The 9,323-nt window shown below is 34.9% G+C and overlaps 1 long non-coding RNA gene across 2 annotated transcripts; it reads right to left on the bottom strand.

Moving 5' to 3' along the window:
• Positions 1-2,245: 2,245 nt before the first annotated feature.
• On the bottom strand, positions 2,246-8,666 carry LOC124898732. 2 transcript variants are annotated; one of them, XR_007055466.1, is made up of 2 exons: positions 7,657-8,666; positions 2,246-2,327 (listed from the first exon to the last, which is right to left on the bottom strand). It is a non-coding gene; the product is annotated as an uncharacterized LOC124898732 (long non-coding RNA). The 2 variants fall into 2 exon arrangements; XR_007055467.1 differs by having other exon boundaries at positions 6,433-8,666.
• Positions 8,667-9,323: the final 657 nt, after the last annotated feature.

Genomic DNA, 9,323 nt, shown 5'->3' on the forward strand with positions numbered 1-9,323 from the left:
TCGAATTAATTAATCTTTGTAAAATTATATATATATATATATTAAAAAATATATATATATAATTTATTTTTAATTAAATATTATTATTTTTTTAATACATAAATGACTTATAATAATTAATTAGAGATAATATAGTAAAATCATGAAGCAAGTAGCTGATGAAGCAGGCAGGAGTAGCAGGCTTGCTGACGGAGAGGTGCCTGCTTCCGTGGCCTTTCCCTCTTAAAAATTTCTTGAAAACTTTATAAACAAATGTGAAGACTTTCAGAATGAATTAACTAAAAGGATAATATAATTTAAATTTAATTAATGCTTTTTTTGATTTAGTATAATGGACAATTAATATAAAATAATTATTTTAATAAAATAATCAATTAGTATGGAACGGAGAAAGTAAATTATAAAAATGGAAAAGGTATAAATATATCCTCGAACTTTGATAAATGGTACAAATATACCCTTATCACTAATGGAGGAACACGATCGTGACACGTGTCCCATCGTTAGTGATAAAGGTATATTTGTACCTTTTCATTAACGGTAAGGGTATATTTGTACCCAAAGTATGACGGAGGGTATATTTGTTCCATTTATCAAAGTTCGAGGGTATATTAGTACCTTTGCCCAATATAAATTGATTTGGGTTAAGTAGGGACCGGTTGTTTTAAATAATGTGGACCTATTAAAAAGTGTGTGGTCCTATAACACTAAGGCTTGACCTGGTTAGATGCGTGAAGTGGTGAAAATAATACACTTTAAAGTTTTTAAGGGGTATATAAATGTCAGTTAAGTTTAAGTGCTAAAGTTAGTTGGAGTGACAAGTTTAGGGGGGTATTGATGCATTTTCTCAAAGTAAGAATTAATTTTAGTGAATAAGATGTTAGACATTTATTTACAATACACTAACTTAGATGTTGTTGTTAAAACTTTACTTATTAATATAAAGTTTAAGTTATTTTATTCAAAGTATCAAAATACTTTTGGTAAAAATTAGATAGTTTTTCTTTCTTTATTATATTTTTAGATAATTATTTTGGACGTATTTTACGATTTTCATTATTATTTCAAGTGAAGTTAAAAATATAAAATTTATGATAAAATATTTGAAGCCTCAAAATTTTGCAACCTAAAACAAACGTTTTACTAACTTTACTCTTGAGTCACCCCTGCGGTAATGTTTTGGAAGAAGTGATGAAACTAGGGTTTTGAACCATTTGAAAATAAATTTAGTCAAATGAGAGGTAGAGTCAAATTTTTTAGAGTAACTTGTACAAATCCACAACTTTTGGAGTTAATTATCCTCTTCCTTATAATTTTGACATATTACATAAAATCTCATAAATATGGGATGGTGATACATATGAACCGGACAAATACATCAATTTTGATTTTTGTGATACATTAGAAATTAATTTGAAAAATTAAATCTTTAATATAAGGCAAAAATAAGGAATCTCTTAATATAAGGTGGAAATAAAGGAATATATCTTTGTTTGATTAATTTCATTTTATTACTATTTTAAAATAATTAAATCATAAACATGAATATCTTGATTATGTAATTTAATTAGTTTTATTTTATTACTCCTTAGAAATAATAAATTTATTAATTTGATGTATCTATAAAAGAAAATGACAAAAATGGTCCATTATGTAAGAGGATAGGTTCAAAGTACCCCTTAAGTATGCACTTACCAGTTTTGGTCCTTTAAGTTTACAACCAATTAACAAGAATTGTCTCTTAAATATGCTCTTAATAAGTTTAAAAAGTTAGGGGTATGCATTATTCTGGTTAAACGAAAAATCAAATCAATTTTTAATTTGAATTGATTTTTTTATTTTTTTATTTGATTTCAAATTAAGAATTTACTCTTTTTGAGTTTTTGATTTGGTTTCGGATTTAGAAAAAACAAAAACCTAAAAAGACTGAATGCTCTCTCTCTCCCTCTGCCTCATATTAGTTTAGCACTTTGCATTTTGCACGGTGTTAAAGAAATATTTAAATAAAATGATTAATTTTTTTGGTAAACCAGAAGTTAGACTAAGTAAAGGAGTTATAATACAAGGGGGGAGCTTAGTCGGGCCCCAGCATAAAAATAGGGGGCCTACGCCCAGTCATCTAAGAGTTGGATATTGTTCTACAAAAACTTTTTCCACACTTATCATCCCAAACTGCGTGGACTTCAAAAGGTGGGGGTGCCACAAAAATTCTACAATTCCTCGAATAAGCTTGTTTGGCTCCTTCTTTTTCTAAAGCATCTACAATACTGTTCTGCTCCCTGTAGCTATGGTGTATGGGAGGTCCTCCTAGCCTTCTGAGCACTAACCTGCAAATATAGATGATAGGGTTAAATAATGGGTTACCCTATTGAAGCATATGGATTATAGCTTCGGAGTCAATATTAATGATAATGAAACAAAGATTGTGATCCACAACAAGCTACAGGCCCTGTTTGAGTACCATGAATTCCATAAAATTATTCGAAGCTTGCATAAAGCTTTGAGAAAATCCAAGCACCCAATCTTCCTTGGAGTTTCTAATAAAACCCTTAATACCACCATTGCCCGGGTTTTCCAGAATAGAACTATCAGACATTCCTAGGAGGAAGGTCCAAGTGAGTATAATAGATCTATTAATTTTGAGGATATGGTGGGTCTTAAGATAATAGAATTCAATAGCCTCTGAATAGGCAGCTTTGAATGAAGGATGTGAGGTCCTATTATCGAAGACATTTGAGTTCCTATTCCTCTAAATTGTCCATATACATAAAGTAAGAAGGGTAGCCAATCAATGTGCGTGTCAAAGTTGGCATCTTTTAATAACAACCAAGTCCTTTCCCAGTTGGAAGGGTTGAACAGTTGGATATTTATGTTAATACTATCACCATAGCTATGAATGAGGTTATCCCAAAGATGAGTAGCATGAGAGTAGGTAAAGAAATATGTTAAACATCCTTAATGAGATAATTGCATATGTGGCAATAAGGAAGAAACTTAATTCCCCTATAGGCTAAAGTAGCCTTGGTAGGAAGGCTATTATGATAAAGTAAATAGAGAAAGAACTTAAGTTTATTGGGGATGTGGAGCCTCCAAATCCATCTAAGTTAAAGATAATCCTGGGAAGAGGTGTGTCTTTGAGAAGCTAACAACTGGTAGGCAGTCTTATAAGAAAAGAGACCATTACCAGTGAAGAACCAGAGGAGGGTATCTATCTTAGCTTGAAGATTTGGGAAAAAGGTGTTGTAAATACTAGATTAGACATCAGAGGGAATATCAAAAGGGAAGGAGCTCAAATTTCAGACTCCATTACACCAAAGAGAGGAGAGTTGCATTGGAGGGCAGAGGTTAGAGAGGGGCCCCTGGATGATGTTACAAAGGGGAGGTAGGTGAGGAACCCATCTATCTTTCCAAGAATTGGCTTTTTGGTTGTTAAAGACAGACCACTGGATAGCATCATTGCAAAGGTACCAAGTTCTTTGAATATTTCTCTAGGTTCTAGAGTGGGGGAGGGGGAGGTGGTAGTATTGGGGTTCCTTTTCTTGGAGAAGAATTTGGGCCCAAAGGGAGAAAGAATTTGGGTGGATTCTCCAAGCTAGACTATCTAGAAGAGTGTCATTTTTAATGTAATCTTTTTGCATGCCTAGTCCACCTATGTGCTTGGGAGTAGTGATAGTGTTCCAGCTAACAAGATGCATTCTCTTTTTTTTTTTAAATCAGTGGTACCCCAAATAAAGTTCCTTTGGGATTTATCAATGAGTTTATAAATTTTCATAGGTATAAGTATATAATGCATAACATGGTTGGGTATGCTGCCAAGACAAGCCTTGGCAAGGGTGGTTCTGCCAACTATGTTGAGGTAGAGGGTTTTCCAAACAGTCAGCTTGGTATCCATGTTGTCAAGGAGGAATTGAAAGGCAAAAATATTAGGTCTATCATTAAAGATGGGAAATCCAAAATATTTTCCAAAGTAGTGGCTAACTTTAACTCTAAAGAGGGGGGATAGATGGAGCTAAGTGTCATTATGAAAATTTTGAGAGAAAATCACCTTAGATTCAGCAAGTTTGACTTTTTGGCCAAAATAAAAGAAAAAAATATCTAAAGTCCTAGTAATAGTGTTTTAATTAAGAACATCAGCCCTAGCAAAGAGGGTAAGGTCATCAGGAAAAAATAGACGGGAGAATTCGGGGCCTCTAGGAGTAACATGGATGGTGTCCAGTTAAGGGTACAAACTTCATAGTTGATTCTTATGGATAGGAGATCCATACAGAGAATGAAGAGATAAGGAAATAATGGATCACCTTGTCGTATACCTCTAGAAGGATAGTCTTTTTTAGCGTACCTATCATTAATTAGGATGGATATGGAGAAGGTGAAGATACAAGACATAATAAGCCTACAAAGACCAAGAGAAAAGTTGAAAACGTTTATAGCCTGTCTAATAAAGGACTATTCAAGTCTGTTAAAGGCCTTCTCAAGATCAATCTTCAAGAACATGTGAGGGATTTTCCCTTTTATTCTTTTGAAGTGATCAATATACTCTTGGACAATGATGATATTGTCTAAAGCTCTTCTATTGGACAAAAAACTAGCTTGGTTATGTCCAATGAGAGACCGTAGATAACGCTTAATCCTATTAGCTATGAGCTTAGTGATGATTTTGTACTGAGTATTACAAAGCCAAATAGGTCTAAATTTCTTAAGAGTGGTAGCATTCCTATACTTTGGGATGAGATAGAGGTAAGTAGAGTTGACCCTAGGGTCCATATTAGTAATGGAGAAAGTTTGGGTGTAAAAATCTAGGAGGAGGGGGGCAAATATGTTCCAATACCTTTGGTACATGAAAGAATGTAAACCATCAAAACTAGGAGCCTTAAAGGGTTTAAAGAAAAAGATTTCAACTTTGATTTCTTCTAAAATAGGAATAGAATCCAACATAAAGTGATAAGAGAGAGGAATGAACCCTGAATTAGAGGGGTTTGACTGACATCTAATGTTAGCAGATAAATGAGCAAAATAGAGGAGGGTGGTATAAAAGGATAAGATGGCTTCTTGGATAGCTTGTTGATCATGTATCCAGATGTCATTCTCACGAAAGGAAGAGATTCTATTTCTTGTTCTTTTATTGAGGGTAGAGGAATAGAAAAATCTAGTATTCTTGTCACCCTCCATAAGCCAGTTTATCCTAGACTTCAGCATCCAAAAGTTATTTTTATTTTTTAGGATAGAACTAAACTCCGAGGTGAGATGAGATTCAAGATTTTGCAGGAAGGAACTAGTGGGATAGTGAGAGGATTGCTAAATGCCTACTAATCTGGCTAGGATGTGATTTCTATTATGGAAGATATTCCTTAAAACATTCATGTTCCAGGACCTAGCAGTCTGTTCAAAATCTATAGTAACCCTAGTAAGATTGGAACCTTCAGAAAAAGATTCAGAGACTAGATTATGGAAATCTTCATGATTACACCATATAGATTCAACCCTAAAAGGTTTGGGAATATTCTGAACAGGACTGGCAAAATAAAGATACAGGGCGGAGTAGTTAGAATAGGTTTTAGGCAGATGGAGAACTAAAGCACCAGGAAACATATTGAGCCAAAGGTCATTATCAAGGAATCTATCCAATCTTTCTAAAATAAGAGAAGACCTATTTTTATATCTCATATTGGACCAGGTATATTTACTTCCTCTGAAACCAAGGTCTATGAGCCTACAATGATTGATGTAGTCCTAAAAAAGAGGAGACCTAGTCAAATTAATCCTATTACTCCCAAAATTTTCACTAACTTTGAAGATCTCATTAAAATTCTCTCCCACCAACCAGCATGTACTACCAAGAGTTTGGAGGGAATCAGTAATGGACATAAGTTGGTCCCAAAGAATCCTTCTAAGGGCTAGAATAGTACTAGCATAAATAACACTAAAAATCCAATAAGAAGGAGGAAAGCTAACCTTGATAGTGACATGGATAGCCTAAGTGGAGACAAATATTTCACTAATGGAGTTAGACTCCTATTTCTAAAGGATGACACAACCTCCAAAGAGGCCGAAGTAGGAGATTGAATGAAGTAATGGAAACCCAGCTCTTCAGCTAACCCTTTATGATCAATAATCCTAGTCTTTAGAAGGTCAAGAATGGTAGGTTGGTGTATGTTAAACATAGACTTGAATTGACTTCTAAATTCATTATTATTTTCTCCCCTAATATTCCATATTATGCAATTCTGCATCATTACTTTGGAGGGGTGAAGGTTCTCTCTAAGTACTGATTTTCCCTTTCCTGGAGGGTCTGAGAGGCCTAGTTGGTCTGGGGATTTCCTCTTCTTTGGAAAGGGAGGTGATCTTGGCTTTTTAATACTCCCCTGTCATAGGGTTTTGCAAGCCTAGTCCTATTTATAGCTTTGACAGGTTTTATGGCAATAGGACAATTACCATTTTGTGTAGCAAACCTTCAAAGTCCACGCTTATAGGTCTTTACAGAGTGATAACATCGTTCTTGGGGATTCTCAGTTGGGCTAACAAGTTTTCCGTATCCTTATTGCTTTCCCTCAGAGTTGTCAGGGTTTTCTCCCACTTCGTGGCTTCTAGGTTCATAGAAGGGGGAGGTAAGATGGGGGGTATTTAAGAAAAAAACTAGATGGAAAGTTTCCCCCCCATTGAGATTCACAAAAAGAGGTCCTTGAGTCAAGAGTAGGGTGTGTGTAGGGGAAAAAGGGGAAGAATCAAGATTGTTAGAGACATCAACTCCATTATTATTGTGGGGTGAGGTTTTCTGGAGATGAGGAGTTGAAGATTTGGAATAGAGTCGCTATCCAAATATTTGGACAAAAGCTTTGAAGACCCTGGTTTAAACGGTCCATTGTAAGTTGAGCTATGTATCCGGGGTCCTGGATGAAGATTGTCATTTGATTCCCCTCCCATTGTAAATAGAGGGGAATGTACTGATTGGACAGACACACTTCCAGCCAAGATATTGGGGTGTGATATGGAGGAGTGAGATTTGTTAACATGGTGATCATGTTTGGAGATGTTGGAGTCATTGTGAGAAATGAAAATAGTTTGCATGGTGTCCATTTGTTCTTTTAAGTTAGAACTGAGGAGGGAAAGCAAACGGGTTTTGCTTCGGACAGATCATCAATATTTAATAATCTGTCTGGGGAATAATGATATCCATCAGATCCCCTAGAGAAGTGGAAATAATTTTGACCGGCATAGGAGCAAGAATATCCCGAGGCACTTGAGGGGTAATGATGAGCTCACTAGGATAGAACCCATTTATGAGCTTTCTTTTTTGTTCAGCAAGAGTAGAAGTGGAGAAATTATCAAAATTTGTTTTAAAATGAAAATAGGGCTTGAGTGAAGGAACTGGGTCCAGTAAGCAACTAGGCTTAAGGTTTAAACCCAACCTTGAGGAAATGAACCTATTCTGAACAGGATAAGATGGGAGCCCATCTTAGATAGGCCCAAATCGGTTGGATTTAAGCATATTAAGATCCAAAGTAGAAATACCTTAGGCTTTGGGTAAGTGGGCCAAAGTTGGCCCAGATAATTTGGTGACTCGAGTAGGTCTAGACAGGCTCTATTGCCCTAAAGGAGTTAAGCTCCCAGTAGCCATGGCTACCTTGGGTTTTATAAGAGGAAGGTTAGGAGACTTACATGTCGTGGCTTCCTCTGATTTCTTACCATTAACAGGGGGAGGGGTATACCATTTTGGAGAAATCATGGTCTCGTTTCGGATTTCTCTTGCGAGCAAAAGTAACTGTCTTCCATTCCTCTTTGACCGTCACCTTCGCCGCCTTGGGGAAGATGGAGATTCTGAGGTTGGTTTTCCTATGGTGAGCTTCTCAGTGCAATTTTAGGTTGTATGCGCCCAAAACCCACACACTTTACAAAGGATCTTTTCTCCTCCATAGAATAGAAGTTGCCTATGATTACCAATCATGATGGATGTTTTCACTGGATTTTCTAGATCAACTTGGACACAGATACGTATGTATCGACCTTTGATTGTTGGAGAGGTACAGGAGTCTACCTTAAGAAGTTTCCCAAGTTTTCTACCCACCCTTTCCAGCAAGACTATGTCGTCGAATTCAGTGGGTAACTAGGGAAGACGAACCCAAATTACGGTTGAGATAATATGGGTCTGACTAGGGATGAAATTGGATTCCCACCACCTGACTGACAAGAAACTTCTGGCGATATACCAAGGGCCACCCTGGAGGACTAACTCTTGGTTTTCTGGGTTATTGAATTTTGCCGTAAAAAAGTCAAAACCTAGATAAATAAGAAAAGAGGTTCTGGTAGCTTCCATAAGGCTTCTAATTTTGTGTTTAGGTATTGTTGAGTAAATTTTCTCCCAAATGCCTTCAAGATCACTGAGGAATTCCAGGGTGTATAAAGGCGATTCCGATCGTCGACCGATAGATTTACAGGATCATCTTCCAAATTGTCCGGTTCTGTAGTTAAACAACCTTCATCCATAGGATGATCGGAGGTAGGGATTTGATTTGAAGTTATGTCTCAGTAAGAGGGTTTGTGTGACATAAATCTATTAAAGAGGAAAGTGGGGAATATCCAAAGGTAATAGAAAAAGAGTTTTGGGAAATATTTTTAAGAAATTTTTATAGAGAGAGATGAGAGCTTCTCTATCTAACCCATTTTTTCTATTCAATGTAACATAAAAATAATAATTATCAATATTAGTATACCCTTTATTCATATTATTAAACTTTTTTAAAAAAGAACTTTTTGGTACTTCTAAGTTTGTTTAAGATTTCAAAGAATATATTAATAGTTGAGGTAAAATTAAAAAATTATTAATTTTATCTTGATTTAATAATTGATCAAATAATTTAGGACATATATTTTTTGTTATACGACCAATTAACATGGGACAAAGGGGGTAATGTTTAGGTTTAGAATAGAGTATGAGTTTACCATTTTCATCTAGAGTTACTTGCATTGAATTTTTTTATTATAATTTAGTTTATATTTTATATTTGGACATCTTATAAATATCAGTAAATCAGTATACAGTAGAACCGCACTAAATTAATACTTAGCAAATTAATAAACTCTCTAAGGTAATACTTTTCTCCAGTTTCGACTTGGGTCAGTGAATAAATCATCGATTTCGATAAGATAATATATTTCTAAAGACCACTATTTAAATATATGGCCCCATTAATATTATAAACTTAGTTCATTAAATTTATAAAAATATCTAAGACAATTTAGTGAAATATGATTCTAGTGCTTTTAATTTTTTGGTAAAATTTAAATGTAGTTGAAGTTTATCTGTAAAAAATTTTTATTGCATCCAA

The sequence above is a fragment of the Capsicum annuum genome, chromosome 5 (genome assembly GCF_002878395.1).
Source record: "Capsicum annuum cultivar UCD-10X-F1 chromosome 5, UCD10Xv1.1, whole genome shotgun sequence".
NCBI classification, from domain to species: Eukaryota; Viridiplantae; Streptophyta; class Magnoliopsida; order Solanales; family Solanaceae; genus Capsicum; species Capsicum annuum.